Genomic DNA, 18,885 nt, shown 5'->3' with positions numbered 1-18,885 from the left:
AGGCGAAAGTTACAATGAAACTAACCTCACATATCTTGGTTTTCCAACCTCAAACTAGTGCTCCTACCAGCCGGATCTTAATTTTTATGAAAGTAGTTAAATAATATAAGAAACAAACGAATGTAGAACATAGAGCTTGTATATTACTACCTTTTCTACTTAACCGTTTCAAGGCATGTGATGAATTCGAGAAAAATCCAATCTCTCATCCATTGACTACTACGCAACTACTACTAAAGTATAGATGGCTAACAGTATGTTGCGTTTCGCGATTGGAGGCCTATAGAAGTACGAAAAAATGCTATCACTGTTAAAAATAATGAAGATTACACGTAATGTAAACCTCACTTATGCGATGTAAACTTGAAGTCATGTAAATTTAAGTCTTAAATCATGTAAAAATGTGTTATATGTCATGTAACCACTCAGGATTCTGCTGGGTTACATGACATATAATTGAAGTTTACATGACATATCATGTAAACATCCATGATTTTCCACGCTCCAATTATGTGCATTATATGTCTTAGAAATTTACACGTTTCGTTCGAACTGTGTATCTAACAATGAGAGGTTATCTCCACTCTTTTTCGATTATGACAGTGCAATAGTAGGTAAAGCTTTTGGGAAGTGTAGAGAATGATGCTGATTCAAACCGATGCCAAACTATTCTTTCGCTAGACGGCTTTCGCATTGTGCAAAAAGATTTAGATAAATCATGACTGTTTATTGAAAAAAATGCAATGAAATTATCAGTCATAATTAGTTTCGATTCGTCCCACAACGGCTCACTGTGATTTAGTGATTGGTCCAAATACAACATTTCAACGATACCGTCGATGGGAGTGACAATGGGTCTAGGGGGTGAGATTGGGTCAAAACGGAAAAATATGATTTATGAAATATTTCATCTAATAACGCTTATATTACTAAGATGAATAATTCATATGTTAGGGAACATATTATTACACGTGATTCATCACAATATACATTTTTAGAAATAGTAGTTTTTATTTACTTTATCAATAAACTTGCACGGGTAGAAATCAGAATCCAAAAACAAGATTATGACTCATGATATCATGATTCCAGCGTGTTTTCGTCTTATGAAAATACACCATGATTTGAACTCATGATATCATGAGTCAGATTACCGGAACGCAACACACACGTTAGGTTTTTGTAGCTGATTGCTCGGAATCATGATTCAAATTCCAAAAATACTAAGTCGCGCATCCGTTTATAATCGACAAAATAAAAAAAAAAAGTTAAAAATAGCATATATTGAGATTCGAACCAAGAACCTTCCGATTGTGAGCCACGTACTCTACCACTCAACCGCTTCGTCATCTTGAATCAAGAGTGATCGATACGAATGAAATGAAGCAAAGTGCGCCGCTTAGTGTTTTCGCACTGGATGTTATGCTTATGAGGAATCATGATTATGACTCCAGGAACCATGATTTGTGATCCTGATACTATGACCTAACCAATTTATGAATTTCATGATTTGTAAATCATGGTGTGCGGATCAGATTTTTATCCGTGTGTATGTTGAAACTAGATAAAATTTACCACATTAAATTTCTCATGTGCGAATTATCACGCATGTAGTTAAACCTCTATCGTTATATTAGTAGAAGGTTGAAAGTCTTTTCATTACACTTCAGACGTATTTTCCGGAATCTATTTGATTTTTCCACAAAAATTTCATTTTTTTCGGTACGGTGTCTTAAACATCAAAAATGGGGGTGAAATTGGGTCAAGGGAGAACGATAGTAAATGATATTGCAAGTCAACTTTTTTGACATTTCACGGCTCCGGATGTTCTCTTTTTTCATTAAGATGTGTATATAGTTTCTAAATACAGCATATCTGAAACATCAAACAAGTCTACTTTAGTATTTCGTGCATTGAATAACAATGCAACGCATTTTGACAACTTCCCAAACCCGCAACTGTGTTTCGAGCGCAACAACATCGTAAAATTTTATCAAAGGGATTTTTTTGGAATTTAATATTTTTATATTATAGAAACATCTCACGGAAGTACAAATGAGTTGGATCGCTGAAATACTGGGATTATGACGTCAACATCTGCCTGAAATGTACTGATCGTGGAATGTCGCACCGAAATTTAACTATTTGCAAAGGTTTTAAATAATCACTGTTTCAGTACACCTTTGAGGCAATGGGGATGCGACTTTGAAGACAATTTAAGGAAAAAAAAACAAAAAAATTCAAGAAAAACATGACGATAAATGTTGGGTTTACATATTTTTTCTCATAGGTCTTCATTTTTTTGTATAATCGTTCTTTTAAGAGGGTTTATCATACCTGTGAAACATCTTAGATATCTTTTCGTCTTGTTTGCATCGTATTTCATCAATATTTTTCAACTGTGAATAGTTTTGCAATCATATTCTCAAAAACAAGTTATTTCAATTACAGTGACCCAATGTCGCCCCCTCCATGGGGTGAGATTGGGTCATTTTTCATTCACTTGTGGTGCCGTTGTGAATAAATATTTTTCTATAATTTTTTGAACAGTTGTTAATGTACAATCAAAGTACATACACACCAAATTTGAAGTTTATTGAAGATAAATTGCGATAGTTATTCAATAAATAAATCGCACATGTCCCTTTTTGACCCATTGTCACCCCCAACGACGGTATAATAAAATATTAATTAGATTGTTCAGATCTTAGGGCATCCCTTTTCGTTTCCACAGCTTGATGAAATACGTGGATTTCCCTTAAAATTCATTGGCGCCATGGAAATACAGCTCAAACATAAAAGCACAAGTAGTTTTGACCGAAAAAATGCAAGACAACTCACAGTGCAGCGGAACAATCACAACCGAAGGAATCGTAGTCCACGCCGAAATCACGCATACATTTATGCGTACAATTTTTTTTTCTCAATCCGGACGAATGAAAAACTTTGTTTACGTTCTTGATTATATGAGATCTTTGTGGGAATTTCTTAAAATTTCGTGAATTATAGAGATTCTACGGCATGTAATTGGAATGAAATCCTTCAGCGAAGATGCACGAAGGTTTTCCATAGTGTAAATAAGTGCCCGGTGAAGTAAGTCACACAAGGGGGCGGGAAGAAATTTGATTCGAAATGTGGTGGGGCTCAGTCAATCGCCAAACAGATTTCGCTCGGTATGGCTTCGTCCATTCGATTTCGGTGGAGAAGTGCAAAGTGGATAATTGAACTGAAGTTATTTATCAAAAAACAGTATCTTTATTGCATTTTTGGACAGTGGACGAACCATAACAGCTTTCACAAAATTACACTTGGAAAATGAATCTATATTGTAGGTAAGTTGGAATATCCGCTGTAGCGAAACATTCCAAGTTTGATACGACGAATAATAGTGCTTGCGACGAAGTAAATCGAAGCCCTACACAGATCGAAAAACAATGCCCTTGGATATCGATTCACACAAAAGACGCAAGGGGAGAGGCTAGTAGTCGAGGAGAGAAATATTAAACAAGAAGAATATTGGATATGAGATATTGGATTACCATTGTCAACCTCATAAAACATGGCAGGTTGCGTTGGGCTGGTCACGTGGTACGAATGCCGGAATAACGACAAGCAAACATAATAATCAGTACAGGCGTTGACCTCGCGGTAGGCTGCCGAAACGTTGACATTTTTCAGGTGAGGAGGACTTAAGGGCACTAAACGTTCAAGACGACTGGAAGCGATTGGCTCAGGATCGAGTCTAATTAAGAAGAATTATTTATTCGGTGTAGATTCAACGTAGCAGAATGTAGTCCAATAAATATCAAGTATGTTGAAAGTAAACAAAAGGAGGCTCTCAATGTTAGATATGTCGTTATGAAAAGTTACGCGAGAATTGTTCATTTATATCAGTTGATACATGTATTTTAGAGGCGTTCAATGTTCCTACATGGTTCAAGTTAAGTGGAAGTTTAGCAGTTGTATCCCAAACATCATCCTTCGGAGCGAGAATTTTTCATTAATATCAACCGATTCATGTCTTTTAGAGGCGTTCAATGTTACTGCAAGCCTTAATGGAAAATTTCCTTGACTTCCCTGGGCATAAAGTATCATCGTACCTGCCACACGATATACGAATGCGAAAATGGCAACTTTGGCAAAGAAAGCTCTCAGTTAATAACTGTGGAAGTGCTCATAAGAACACTAAGCTGAGCAGCCGGCTCTGTCCCAGTGGGGACGTTAATGCCAAGCGAGAAAAAGCTTTTCGTTTGATCTTAAGGAGTTTAGCGAAGAGTTGGGGTTCATCCGTGGATGACGGAAACCATAGTCTGACGCCATTTTGGATTCCAATATGGCGACTTTCACAAACCGGAATACATCGATTTGGCGTCAACTACTCATTGGTCCCGTTCCACAAATATGCATATTGCATGGGTTTGAAGTCGCCATATTGGAATCCAAAATGGCGTCATACATCAATTTCCGTCAACTACTCGTTGGTCCCGTTCCACAAATATGCATATTGCATGGGTTTGAAGAACCCATGTATGACGCCATTTTGGATTCCAATATGGCGACTTCAAACCCATGCAATATGCATATTTGTGGAACGGGACCAATGAGTAGTTGACGGAAATCGATGTATGACGCCATTTTGGATCCCAATATGGCGACTTTCGATTAGTAAAAATCATTTACATCCCACGCAATATTTCGAATGGGATCGATAAGTAGATGCCGGAAATCGATAGATATCAGATGATACCATTTTAGAATTTAGCCAACTTGCGGTTTGTGAAAATCACTTGAAACCCATGCAATATGGGTATTTTTGATGGGATTGATGAGTAGAAGGCGTCTCGTGCATGGGTTTCAAGTAATTTCCACGAACCGAAAATCGTCATCCTGGGTTTCATAATGGCGTTAAACATCGATTTCCGACATCGATCATCAGTTCCATCTCGTAAATACCCATCTTGCATGGGTCTCAAGTGATTATCGTTAACCGGAAGTCACCATCTTGAATTTCTAAATGGTATTGGACATCGATTTCATCTAGTAATCGGTCTCGTTCCATAAACACCCATATTGTATGGGTTAATAGGTGCCCAAGCAACACAGTTTGTTTCAACTCATAAATAAACATATCTCTTGAAACTAATCAGAGTTGAAAATCGTTGAAAATATTACTTACAATTGCACTGAATAGCAACGCAAAAAGCGCAAAAAGCGGAGCTTATTTGCAACATATTTATGTTATGGAGAAAATTCATATTTGTTGCAAAATACTTAAGAGGAAAAAATAAAAACAAAAATATAAACGAGAATTGAGCTCCCGACTTCTAGATCATAAACCTTCTCCTCTACCCACTACTCCAGCAGCTCTTCGGAAAATTGCCTCACCAATGCACTACACTAGCAACATAATTGCTTTGTTGCTTATTACTTTACTGCACCCTTCGGAATACAAGTTCATTACTGGCAAAATATGGACAAGCCCAACAGAGCTAAAGTTTTTGCAAAACTTTCGCGCAACATATGAGAAACACCATGTAAGCAAACAAACTGTTGCTAGAACATGTTTTCGTTGTTACATGATACGTGAGGTGCAACTCAACTATACTGCAACTTGATGGAAACAAACAAACTTTTAACTGTCAATAACGTAGTTAAGTGGAACTTTCACGCAACTGGGATGAATCTTCTTGAGTTGTGGGTATTGAAACGCATCTTGCGTGCAATGAAGTTATGTTGCGAATGGAAAGTATTTTGAAACATAACATTAAAATTGGTATTTTTGAAGAAGTTGCAAGAGTTTGTTTTAAAAGTTACAGAACACATCTTGATAAACTTCACTTCATTGATGCTTGCAGAGGACATTTGCAACAAATCCCGTCGTTTCAATGATTTTAGACGTCAAACACGGGGTAGAATGCAAGTTCATTGGAACGACAATGAAACCTTATGAGCTTTTGATTAATATGCAACGGAACTAGAACTAGAAAAGTTACAGATACTTTTATTGATACATCTTTGAAACCATTTTTGCGAAGCATTTCTTTGAAAGATGTTTCGCGTGCTACTTGGGTGATTTTCATAAACCAGAAGTCGCCATCTTGGATTCAAAAATGGCATCAGACATCCATTTCCGCCGTCTACTCATCGGTCCCGTTCCAAAAACATCCGTATTGCATGGGTTTAAAGTGATCATAAACCGGAAGTAACCATATCGGAATCTAAAATGGCGTCAGGCATCGATTTTCAGTATCCGCTCATCGGTCCCATTCCATAAATAGGTACCCATATTACATACGTTCTTCTAGGTCGTCATCAGGCAGGAGCGTAAGTTGGAATTTGTGGAGCGTAAAAGGAGTTTGGCTGTTCTTTTAAATCTAGATTGAGATGATCGAGTAAAGTGGGGGTTTGCTCTTTAGGGCTCCGCTACATGGAATGACTCAAATGTCAAGAGTAGATGTCAAACTGACTTTGACGTCTGAGCACCGTCTCATTGAAGTCTCCAAATATAAAACAAATGTGCATATATATTTGCATTTCGTAACGATTTGCTCTTCAGATGCGTTAGCATGGAGCATTTTCACCAGCTGTCTATGTTGACTATTCGATATACATAACTGATTTTTATCAATCTTGAGCCAAACTGGAAAAAGCACGACTTTATGTCAAAAGCAACACCATTTTATATATTTTTACAGCATTCTGGGTATGAGTTTTGAACACTTCTGGAAAGGATTTATTTACGCAGATACCTCGGACACGGTTCTTGAAATGTCGGGCAGATTTTGTACAGAAAACTTGGCCAGGATTTTAACAGAACTTCTTTCAAAGATTCACATGCTCATAATACTTACAAAATTGTAGACAAAGTTTTATCAAACCCTGAGAAAAGTTTTGACAGAATTCTGAGAATGAATCTTAGAAAATCCTGGACATCATTTCCACAGATTTTAGAGCAAGATTACAAACTGGACCACTCGTGAGATTCTGACGGATTCCTAGGGACAACTCTCAAACATCCCTGTGCAGAAATCTTTCGAACTCTTGGGAACTTTTTTTAAATAATACAAGATGGAATTATGTCAGAATTGTACATAGTTATTTGACATTTTTCGGAACAGAATTCTGTGTTACATTGTGACATTAGGACGATTCAAAATTTAAAAATGTTTGGTAAACCAAATCTGCCTTACCATCCTTACCATAAAAATAGTGTTCTGAGTAATTTTCAACTTTTTCGGTGGTCATTTAAAAGTGGCCCAAAGACAATGTGGGTTTATATGGAAATTACTTCAGAGAAATTAAAAAAAAGGTTAAAAACACGTTAGTACTAGAATGTAAGAACAAACTAATCATCTAACATTAAAACTCATTCTTCAAACCTTAATGAACGATGTTGCTGAAGAACCAATCCTTTTTTAGCTTATTTTGTTTGGAAGTTTTGCAGAAGATTGCAGGGCTATCTTCTTCTTCTTTCTGGCGTTACGTCCCTACTGGGACAGAGCCTGCTTCTCAGCTTAGTGTTCTTATGAGCACTTCCACAGTTATTAACTGAGAGCTTACTATGCCAATGACCATGTTTGCATGTGTATATCGTGTGGCAGGTACGAAGAGTATGCCCTGGGAAGTCGAGAAAATTTCCAACCCGAAAAGATCCTCGACCGGTGGGATTCGAACCCACGACCCTCAGCTTGGTCTTGCTGAATAGCTGCGCGTTTACCGCTACGGCTATCTGGGCCCCGTGCTATATTCCCATATATTTTTCTTAAATACTCTGATAATTTTGCTGTGGGAATTGTACTCAGGATTTTGTCACAATGGGGCGGTTCAAATTTCTTACAATCGTTACCATAAAAACAAAGTTCTGTGAAATTTTCAGCTTTCTCGGTCGTGATTTAAAGGTGGCCCAAAAACACTGTAGTTTATATAAAAATTACTAGCGATAAATTTTTGGAAAATATTCCCTACATGTTAGCACTCATTCTCATTCAAATCATAATAAATAAACTGTGATTTATGGCTTTCTCAGTCTAGGGAAATCAAAACGGAAAGTTTTGTTTTGCCCAATTGGGCAAAACAAAACTTTCCGTTTTGATTTCCCTAGACTGAGAAAGCCATAAATCACAGTCAAAATCCTTCCAGTCGAGTATCCTAGATAATAAATAAAAATAGTTGCTGAAGAGCATAATTTGATCAGACGAATGGGAGAATAGATATTCATGAATTTGTTTGCTATTTTTTAGCTTAAGGCGATCGTCTAATGGGTTTGAGCGATTTGAAATTTGTATGGGAGCGAAGGCGTTATGCTGACTTTAGACCATTGGGCTGCTTAAACCTGGCCGAATTGGGTCGTATAAAACCTTTCACGCTACGAGGGATCATGTTTCCTTCAAATCGTGGAAAAAACTTTTCCAGAATTTTCCCTCGTTTTTCCAGCTTACTTCGGCGAAACAAGCAAAGTCGGGAAAATTTTCCCACCAATTAGGTATTTACGTGATTTTCAGGAAATTTAAAGCGGTGACATATACTTTTTTTTACTCAGAAAGGTTTAAATGATCTCAAACATTGTCACTGAGGTATTTTTCGGAAAATCAGTTCTCGATTTTCCCGGAAAATTTGATACTTTAGTACCGTGGAAATCAGCCTAAATATTCAAAGACTGGGCTGGATATAAATTTACAAAATATTTTCAATTACTAAATAAAGGGTAACTAACTGGATTCAGGTGATAAATTTGAAATATGAACGTTTTTCCCAAGGGTTTTCCCCAATTTTCCACAAACTGGTTCAAAAAATTGAACGCGTAACGCGTGCGTATACGGATCAGTGTATTGAAATGAATGATTTTTTCACCCTCTCATTCAAAGCTTATAAACCAAAAATATACCCATATTTTTGTATATCCTGCACCCTCATATTTCCCTGCAGGTCATAGGCATAGTCGGGGGCCCTAATTTGAGCATTTTTGCACCAAATTTTTGAAAAATTTGGCGTGACCCCACTTAGCAGCGACATATTTTTCCAGCCTGCTGCCGTGCGGATAGAGAAACGTCATTTGAGAAGTAACGCTGCCATACACACGCCTGAAATAGGCAGGGCCGAATCATGTAGAATGCAGGATGCTATCGTCAGATCGTCACCAAACCAGATGACGCACAACCAAATCGCGACGCGGCTCGACTCGTAGCAATATAGAATCATGTTTGAAACATTTCGCATCAATTAGATAAACTTTGCGTAGTCATTATTAGTAGATTAGTCGCGGTACAAGGGACTGATAACATTATATTTTCATATGAAATGCCTGTCTTACGAGTCTTTTCGGATCTGATGATCGCTCATTTTATGAATGAAAATTCGATAAGAAGCAGTCGCGTATCGCGTGAAAGTAACAGCAATATCAGCAATGTTGAAGTTTTGCCAAATGGATTATCAATCATTGATTTAGATGCTTGATATAGACTTTGTTCAATACAATAATGTTTTCTCTGCTTGTATGATGTTGAGTAAAGCCTGATTCGCTGCTGACAAGTAATTTCTCGGCCTATCTTGATGCATGGGAAGTTTCTGCAAGGAATCGATCAAGAATGCGCATTTTTCTGATCGCAGTACGCAGTTAAAAAGAACTGTCCGTTCTAATGGGAGTCGCTGTAGAAAATTTCTGCAAGGAATCAGCGAGAAATTTCTTTAGCGATTCCTGTTCAGCAGCAAATCAGGCTTAAAAATAAAAAATCACAGTTATTTCAAGAGGAATATGCAGCTATGTGTCGATAAATATCAGAGAACCACGTTTATTTATCGTTTTATTCATATATGGTCTGCGAAAACAGCTACAAATTATTCCCTATATTTTTCATCAGATGTTTTGTTTTGACAAAAAAAAAATGTTATAAAAATTCGTATTCCTAAATCTTGAATATTTATATGAAAAATTTAAGGAATTAATTATTTATAAGAAAGATATTTGAGAAGAATGATCTGAGAAACAAGTACAACATATTCCGAAATTCGTTCGCTAGATTTATTTTTTGACCAATCTGAGCCTGTTTAAACATCAAAAAATTAAAAAAATATTTCAGAATTACATATTGGCAAAATTCATATTTTCAAACCCACAATATTTTAAAGCAAAAATTCTTCCCAGGGCTTATGAGATCAATTTGGGGTGTAGCGCAGTATTATATTTCAGCGTAGTTTCAGCACTCAGCACAATTTACATTGAGGAAATGAGGATCATCCATTTCGTAGAGAACTAACTAGTCCAGCAGAGGCGCTTTTTCCTATTTGCCCTATATGAACCAATTGGCACTAGTGAGCACTGAATTTTTGTTTTGCGGATAGCTCAATGGCCTGACCACTTAGAAAGATGGCGTCTTCGGCAAAGTTTTTCAGTAGTACAAGGGCTAACATTATTTGAGCCAAGAGATTCAATATTTTCTCACCAGTGAACATTGAATTTTTGTTTTGCGGATAGCCCAGTAGCCTGACCTCTTAGAAAGATGGCGTCTTCGGCAAAGTTGTTCAGTAGCACAAAGGCTATCATTATTTGAGCCAAGAGATTCAATATTTTCGCACCAGATGGCACTAGTGGGCATTGAATTTTTGTTTTGCAAATAGCTCAGTGGCCTGACCACTTAGAAAGATGACGTCTTCGGCAAAGTTGTTCAGTAGCACAAGGGCTATCATTATTTGAGTCAAAAGATTCGATATTTTCTCACCAGGTGGCGCTAGTGAGCACTGAATTTTTGTTTTGCAGATGGCTCAATTGCCTGACCACTTAGAAAGATGGCGTCTTCGGCAAAGTTGTTCAGTAGCACAAAGGCTTTAATTATTTGAGCCAAGAGATTCAATATTTTCTCACCAGATGGCACTAGTGGGCATTGCATTTTTGTTTTGCGAATAGCTCAGTGGCCTGACCACTTAGAAATATGGCGTCTTCAACAAAGTTGTTCAGTAGTACAAGGGCTATCATTATTTGAGCCAAAAGATTGGATATTTTCTCACCAGGTGGCGCTAGTGAGCACTGAATTTTTGTTTTGCAGATGGCTCAATTGCCTGACCACTTAGCAAGATGGCGTCTTCGGCAAAGTTGTTCAGTAGTACAAGGGCTATCATTATTTGAGCTAAGAGATTCAATATTTTCTCACCAGGTGGCGCTAGTGAACATTGAATTTTAGTTTTGCGGATAGCCCAGTAGCCTGACCTCTTAGAAAGATGGCGTCTTCGGCAAAGTTGTTCAGTAGCACAAAGGCTATCATTATTTGAGCCAAGAGATTCAATATTTTCGCACCAGATGGCACTAGTGGGCATTGAATTTTTGTTTTGCAAATAGCTCAGTGGCCTGACCACTTAGAAAGATGGCGTCTTCAACAAAGTTGTTCAGTAGTACAAGGGCTATCATTATTTGAGTCAAAACATTGGATATTTTCTCACCAGGTGGCGCTAGTGAGTACTGAATTTTTGTTTTGCAGATGGCTCAATTGCCTGACCACTTAGCAAGATGACGTCTTCGGCAAAGTTGTTCAGTAGCACAAGGGCTATCATTATTTGAGTCAAAAGATTCGATATTTTCTCACCAGGTGGCGCTAGTGAGTACTGATTTTTTGTTTTGCAGATGGCTCAATTGCCTGACCACTTAGAAAGATGGCGTCTTCGGCAAAGTTGTTCAGTAGCACAAAGGCTTTAATTATTTGAGCCAAGAGATTCAATATTTTCGCACCAGATGGCACTAGTGGGCATTGAATTTTTGTTTTGCGAATAGCTCAGTGGCCTGACCACTTTGAAAGATGGCGTCTTCAACAAAGTTGTTCAGTAGTACAAGGGCTATCATTATTTGAGTCAAAACATTGGATATTTTCTCACCAGGTGGCGCTAGTGAGTACTGAATTTTTGTTTTGCAGATGGCTCAATTGCCTGACCACTTAGCTAGATGGCGTCTTCGGCAAAGTTGTTCAGTAGCACAAAGGCTTTAATTATTTGAGCCAAGAGATTCAATATTTTCTCACCAGATGGCACTAGTGGGCATTGCATTTTTGTTTTGCGAATAGCTCAGTGGCCTGACCACTTAGAAATATGGCGTCTTCGGCAAAGTTTTTCAGTAGCACAAGGGCTATCATTATTTGAGCCAAGAGATTCAATATTTTCTCACCAGTGAACATTGAATTTTTGTTTTGCGGATAGCCCAGTAGCCTGACCTCTTAGAAAGATGGCGTCTTCGGCAAAGTTGTTCAGTAGCACAAAGGCTATCATTACTTGAGCCAAGAGATTCAATATTTTCAAATTTATCACCTGAATCCAGTTAGTTACCCTTTATTTAGTAATTGAAAATATTTTGTAAATTTATATCCAGCCCAGTCATTGAATATTTAGGCTCATTTCCACGGTACTAAAGTATCAAATTTTCCGGGAAAATCGAGAACTGATTTTCCGGAAAATACCTCAGTGACAATGTTTGAGATCATTTAAACCTTTCTGAGTAAAAAAAAGTATATGTCACCGCTTTAAATTTCCTGAAAATCACGTAAATACCTAATTGGTGGGAAAATTTTCCCGACTTTGCTTGTTTCGCCGAAGTAAGCTGGAAAAACGAGGGAAAATTCTGGAAAAGTTTTTTCCACGATTTGAAGGAAACATGATCCCTCGTAGCGTGAAAGGTTTTATATGACCCAATTCGGCCAGGTTTAAGCAGCCCAATGGTCTAAAGTCAGCATAACGCCTTCGCTTCCATACAAATTTCAAATCGCTCAAACCCATTAGACGATCGCCTTAAGCTAAAAAATAGCAAACAAATTCATGAATATCTATTCTCCCATTCGTCTGATCAAATTATTCTCTTCAGCAACTATTTTTTTTTTATTATGATTTGAATGAGAATGAGTGCTAACATGTAGGGAATATTTTCCAAAAATTTCTCGATAGTAATTTTTATATAAACTACAGTGTTTTTGGGCCACCTTTAAATCACGACCGAGAAAGCTGAAAATTTCACAGAACTTTGTTTTTATGGTAACGATTGTAAGAAATTTGAACCGCCCCATTGTGACAAAATCCTGAGTACAATTCCCACAGCAAAATTATCAGAGTATTTAAGAAAAGAAATGCACAGACTTAATTACCTATTTGAATTTCCTCAAAAATTACTTTTATCACTAATAGATGTTTGAAAGTTTTTTACAAAAAAAAAATAGAAAATTCTTGTTTACTGAATAAATTTGGCCCGCCGCACAATATTGTTTCTGAGATTTGGCACGTGATCGAAAATGGTTGGGCTTGCCTGATATACAAAGACAAGAATAAAGAAATTCTCTTAATAAGGAAAGAAACAGTTCTCGTAGATTCGATTCCATCTATTAAGATGGGTTTTATCATGCACTGTTCCCCCCCAATTTAATCAGAGCTATTGCAGGAGATGATAATGAGACTCTCATGACAATCCCTGCATATATAACATTATGGTTAGTAATCAAAGTTGTATGAAAATCCCATGAGTATGCGATTTATTCCAATTTCCACATTTAAACAAGGCCTAAACATAGACAAGAAATCACATCTAAAATCTGTCATCATGCTTCGCCACCATCAATTTCTCATGAATGCAGTGGCAACGACCACCCGAAAGGACGGCTAGCCCCTTTGAGTGTGTGGAAAATGAGCGCGATGCGGGTGTATAAACGAACGAGACTGACATGTTGTGGAAAACAATGTGACAGCTTATCCCCAACAAACAGCCATCCACAGAAACAACATCAGCTTCCGAGCCACTGGAAGGCAACAACACGTTGCAAACGGTGGAAACAAAAACTTCCAGCTGCACATTTCAAGATGAAATAAATTGATATTCGTCTGGGGCTGGCTGCCTTCGCAGATCTTGTCCCTCTCGGTGGACAACCGAGGAAACCTGTCAACCAGCTCTCGGAGAGTTCTTATCTTCTCGGGACAACTGAAGGCGCGGACCGTTGTGTCTTTCTTCAGCGAAGGTATCTATTAGGTTTGTTCCTTCCGAACCTTATTTTGTCCCCTTTCTAAGATTGGTCTGCGGAATTCCACACTGCAGGCAACTACCAAATCTTGATAACAGTTGGACAAAGCCTCCAGTTATTTCAAGGGCTGATGTGAGAAAATTTAACGGAATGTCGATAATTTCTTCATTTTCTGAGGAAAAACGTTTTCGATCGGAATTCGATCGACCTAATCGATGCCCAAAGGTGTGACTGTAACGAATTTATAACATACACCCGACAGACGTTTACCCGATTGACAAATACCCGAATGCGACATTTACCCGAATGACTAACGCAACACAACCACGAAATCATAGATTTAAATGTCACGTAATTATAGCTTCAATCATGTAAGCCAATTTCAGATACATTACTCAATGAAAAATTCAACACACACAGCTATTATATGAAACATTACTTGCATAATTCTCAATATTAGGCGCAAAGCTTCTTCTCCCAAAGCATGTGAGTTGCACAACGACTCGGTTTATATGATTTTAATCTAAAGAAAATCAATCAATAACAGAGGATGAATTCTGAGAAAATTGAGAGTATTTCTACTTATTGCTCTCTGTAACAATCATGATCCACTACACACCATAAGAGTCTGTTTATTGTCCACTTGTACAGCTCTGATTTCTCTTCTTGGCATAAAGTCCCCACTAAGACAGAGCCTGCTTCTCAGCATAGTGTTCTTATGAGCACTTCTACAGTTATTAAGTGAGAGCTTTCTTTGCCAAAGTTGCCATTTTCACATTCGTATGTCGTGTGGCAAATACGATGATACTCTATGCCCAGGGAAGTCAAGGAAATTTCCATTACGAAAAGATCCTGGACCGACTGGGAATCGAACCAAGACACCTTCAGCATGGCTTTGCTTTGTAGCCGGGAACTCTAACCACTCGCCAGATAGCCGTAGCGGTAAACGCGCAGCTATTCAGCAAGACCAAGCTGAGGGTCGTGGGTTCGAATCCCACTGGTCGAGGATCTTTTCGGGTTGGAAATTTTCTCGACTTCCCTGGGCATAGAGTATCTTCATACCTGCCACACGATATAAGAGTGCAAAAATGGTCAATTGGCAAAGAAAGCTCTCAGTTAATAACTGCGGTCGAGTGAAAGTGAATAAGTGGCGTGATCCGTTAGTTGTTTTTGATCCTTCGACCTTGACGCTTGCTCCTGCGGGGGCTGGCGATGAGGGCAGGATCAAACATGTCGCGCGTCGGTCGAGTAAAGAAAAAGAGTGCCGCGTTCGATTAGTTTTTTTGATCTTTCGACGTTGACGCTTGCTCCTGAGCAGTGCGTCAAGAAAGCCCGAGCAATCGTCAGTTGTTTTCCCTCTCGGGTCGCGCGCCTTTTTTTTCTGAGTGCTTTTATATAGCCGAGCAAACGAGTGAAAATAGGGGATTGTTACTACTCAAGCATGACGGATCAATTGGTGAGCTCGTTTCATGCTATTATTTTTAATTTATAAAATATGTATGACTGTACCTTTAATCGTTACAACGGTGAGACGTAAATATGATTTTTCAACAAACTATGAATGGTTCGTCACTGTAAGTGTCGACATAAACTCTGATTCATAAATTATTTATATCTAATTTATTTTTTCAAAGCACCTTTTTCTTTTTACCTTTATTTTTGTAATTAAAAAACTTTGAAAGGTTCGACACTACAAGTGTAGACTTGCGAAAGGTTCACTTTATTCAACAAACTTTATAAGGTTCGTCACCTCAAGTGTCGGCATAATTTTGCTCTACATAGATATTGTTCATATCAAATGAAAATGTTATATTTACATATAAGCATGTTTATATCTCACAAATAATTATCTATCATGGTCTAATCGCTTATCAAAGTGAATCCTGTGACCCAACGATCCTCCCCATTAACAAACATCCCTCCAGTAACCTTTGTGGAGATGCAGAGGCAAACACGGTTTCCAAATAGCAAAGGTTACACACTAACATTCCTTCCCCAAATCCCACCTGACTGCAAGGACGTGGCCGGCGCCGTTATTGACCATGTTTAAATAGAGGCACTGAATTATGCACACTGAAGAAGATTATGGCCAATCCCAGCCGAACTTCTAGTTGATTCTTTGTGCATTTTCACTGACTTCGGTCAATCACGGAATAGCAACCATTGATATGTGTAGTCAGTCTAAGCTAAGCTAAGCTAAGCTTTGTTAAACTACGACGTCTAAATTGAAACTTTGTTCATTTACATCTATTCTACCATTGCAGCTTTGAATGAAAGTGATGTAATTCATTAGAACTTTCAGAACCATTCTTCCTGTTCGTATAACGATAGTATACCTTTCAAGTATGTATCCCATTCGGGTAAATGTCATTCGGATTAACGATTTTCGGATATTTGTTACAGAATCGACTCTAACAGACAGAACGTCTTGACGCTAACAGACGTTCCCCGCAAGACGATCTTTGTTCTCGATCGATACCAGGAACGTCATTGTCGTCCCCATCGTTCTTGTCCTATTTGAGCGGTCACACACGGCGAATTCGATAAGACAATGAAAACAGCGACACTGCTGAAGATTTCACGGCCATGAGACGACTCCCGCTGTAATAAAAATAAAAACAACAAGAACCAGTCAGCTGGAAGTCCCGCTGTGAGCGATCGAATTCAATGATCTTCTCTTCAGAAAGCAGGTACGGCCAAACACGCAACAATCATGTCCCATGAAATTCCGTTGGAAGTTGGACTCCCTCTCGTCGTCGTCCCGCACCCATTGATATATGGATAATGGTGCCAGATTTTGGCAGCTGGTCTACAGAAGATATCCTCCTGCAGGCCATCCGTGGCAGAACAACGGTCAGAACACGCGATGCCGATCTGGCGAAGTCGTTCGAGCAGTCGTTGTCATCGGAAAAGGGTGTACCGGAGATCATGGTAGGACAATGGTAATTGCCGGGTTCGATGCACCGAACATCAGTAGGTACGACCGACGGCGAGCTCCAAAAGCATCAGCAAAGGAGTCTGACATTCGGGCGACGAATGTAATTGTCGGTTTCGCGCGACTGTCGATGAAATATGGTTTCGATGTGTTACCTTAATTTATGGTGTCGGTTACACTTGCATGGCTGACGACGTTGAGCGAGTATTCCCTGTGTGAAGAGTGCCGTACCTATGGAGTCGGAGAAGAGCAAGCAGAAAATAAACCATCATTAATTATGAGAGTAAACATGGCTGGCGGATGAATACAATGTATGTGGATGACGGAGGAGGACCTTCGAAAATTGGTAATTGATTGCCCCTCTAAACACACTTCGAGGACTTATTAGACGTGTAGATGTGTTTCAGGATTTTTGGGTAGATTTTTTAACAATATTGATAATTAAGAAGATTTATGGCTTGCAGAAGTTGAAGTAAGCTTGAGTTTGATACCATGCCTCTTTCCGAAATCATACCTACTGATTTCCGGTGGGTTTTACCGAAATCTCAACAGCTGAAAACTTCGATGATCTAAATAAACGGATTATAGTAAGTTTCAGCAGTTTTGTACCAGCAAGAACCATTGACAACTTTTAACAATTTTTAACAACTTTTAAGTCGGTATTCGGTTTCTGGCAACATTTTCCTCACCTGTTACTCTTTGACACCCTTTATCGAACCAGTTGGACTGTTTGAGTATGTTCGGTACGTATTTACATATAGTGGCCGTTTGTTAATTGCAATGTATATGCAACTTCAAAGTGATACGAATTCATTCAACAGTTGTGTTGTTTTTAAATCATTTATTGTATTCTAAAAACTCTACGGAACCGATTATCTTGCAGAACAATTTGTTATTCTAAAAAAAAAAACAAAAAGAAATATATTGGCAGTGGTGTTTATCAGAAATTAAAGGGCCTAGTAATTTGAGTCGATCGAAATGACTCGACTGGAGTTACTCAACAGTGACCTTTTTTGGGCTCTCGATATGACAAAATCATCCGATTTTTCCAACAGTTTTCACTCTATGCGAATGAATTACTAGACTGCAAAAAGTTCAATAATTTTATATATGTGTCTCACATATTATACGAGACCACCTTACACATTACTTTTATATAAATGAAGTTCACTATTGCACGGGAAAATCTGATTCCCAAATCATGGTTTACAAGTCATGAAATTCATAATTTGGTTAGGTCATGATATCAGGACCACAAATCATGGTTCCTGGAGCCATAATCATGATTCCTCATAAGCGTAACTTCCAGAGTGACACCACTAAATGGGGTGCATTGCATCATATTATTCGTTTCGATCTTCTTGATTCCTACCCGCAGCGAACTGGACTATCGAAATTCATACATTTTTCCTTATGAAAGGTGGAACGATTATTGCAATGCGAGTGTTTTATGTACCGTTTTGATTCATATTACGGACAGCTTTTAATTTCGGACACTTTTCTTTGTATGGGAAACATTTCAATTTTTGCCGTCCAAAAGTTCGCACTTTCAAAGCTTGTTTTAGTAAGCATTTTTCATAAATATATATATGAAAAATTACAATGCTCAACTGCCTTAGACGTCTGTTTAGTGTTTTGGCGATTTCAATCGATTATTTGACTTCTCTATTTATGATTTTCATGAGCTGTCCGGAATTTGAATCAAAGTGTCCGGAAATCAAGGCAAAAGTAAGGAAGCGTCCGGAATAAGAATCATGGGAAATCCACACATTTCCATTTATTTAAAATTATTCATGTTGCGGAATCAAAATCTTCACCCACCATTCGAAAGATTGATACGTACGGGCCTATCGATCGCAAAGTCTTTGGTTCGATTTCAGGTTGCCGCGTAAAAACTTTTTGGTTTTCATAAGGCAAATTTATGAATTTCAACCCGATTCCTTGTGGCGAATTTTCATAATTCTTATGTTTTCC

The 18,885-nt window shown here is 38.2% G+C and overlaps 1 protein-coding gene across 6 annotated transcripts in view; it reads right to left on the bottom strand.

Annotated features, from left to right (window-relative positions):
* The window catches only part of LOC5567517 (A disintegrin and metalloproteinase with thrombospondin motifs 9), a 745,053-nt gene that overhangs the window by 630,044 nt on the left and 96,124 nt on the right, over window positions 1-18,885 (bottom strand). Inside the window, exon 1 of one of the 6 annotated variants that reach the window (XM_021852715.1) lies at window positions 17,067-17,120. The exons of the other annotated variants lie outside the window; for them this stretch is intronic. The gene's annotated coding sequence lies outside the window, so the exon portion shown is untranslated. Of the gene's footprint in view, window positions 1-17,066; window positions 17,121-18,885 lie in introns of those variants that run through there. 6 annotated transcript variants of the gene reach the window in all.

Source organism: Aedes aegypti, chromosome 3, assembly GCF_002204515.2.
Source record: "Aedes aegypti strain LVP_AGWG chromosome 3, AaegL5.0 Primary Assembly, whole genome shotgun sequence".
NCBI lineage: Eukaryota > Metazoa > Arthropoda > Insecta > Diptera > Culicidae > Aedes > Aedes aegypti.
The sequence above is the reverse complement of the archived record's forward strand: the minus strand, read 5'-3'. Positions and strand labels throughout refer to the sequence as shown.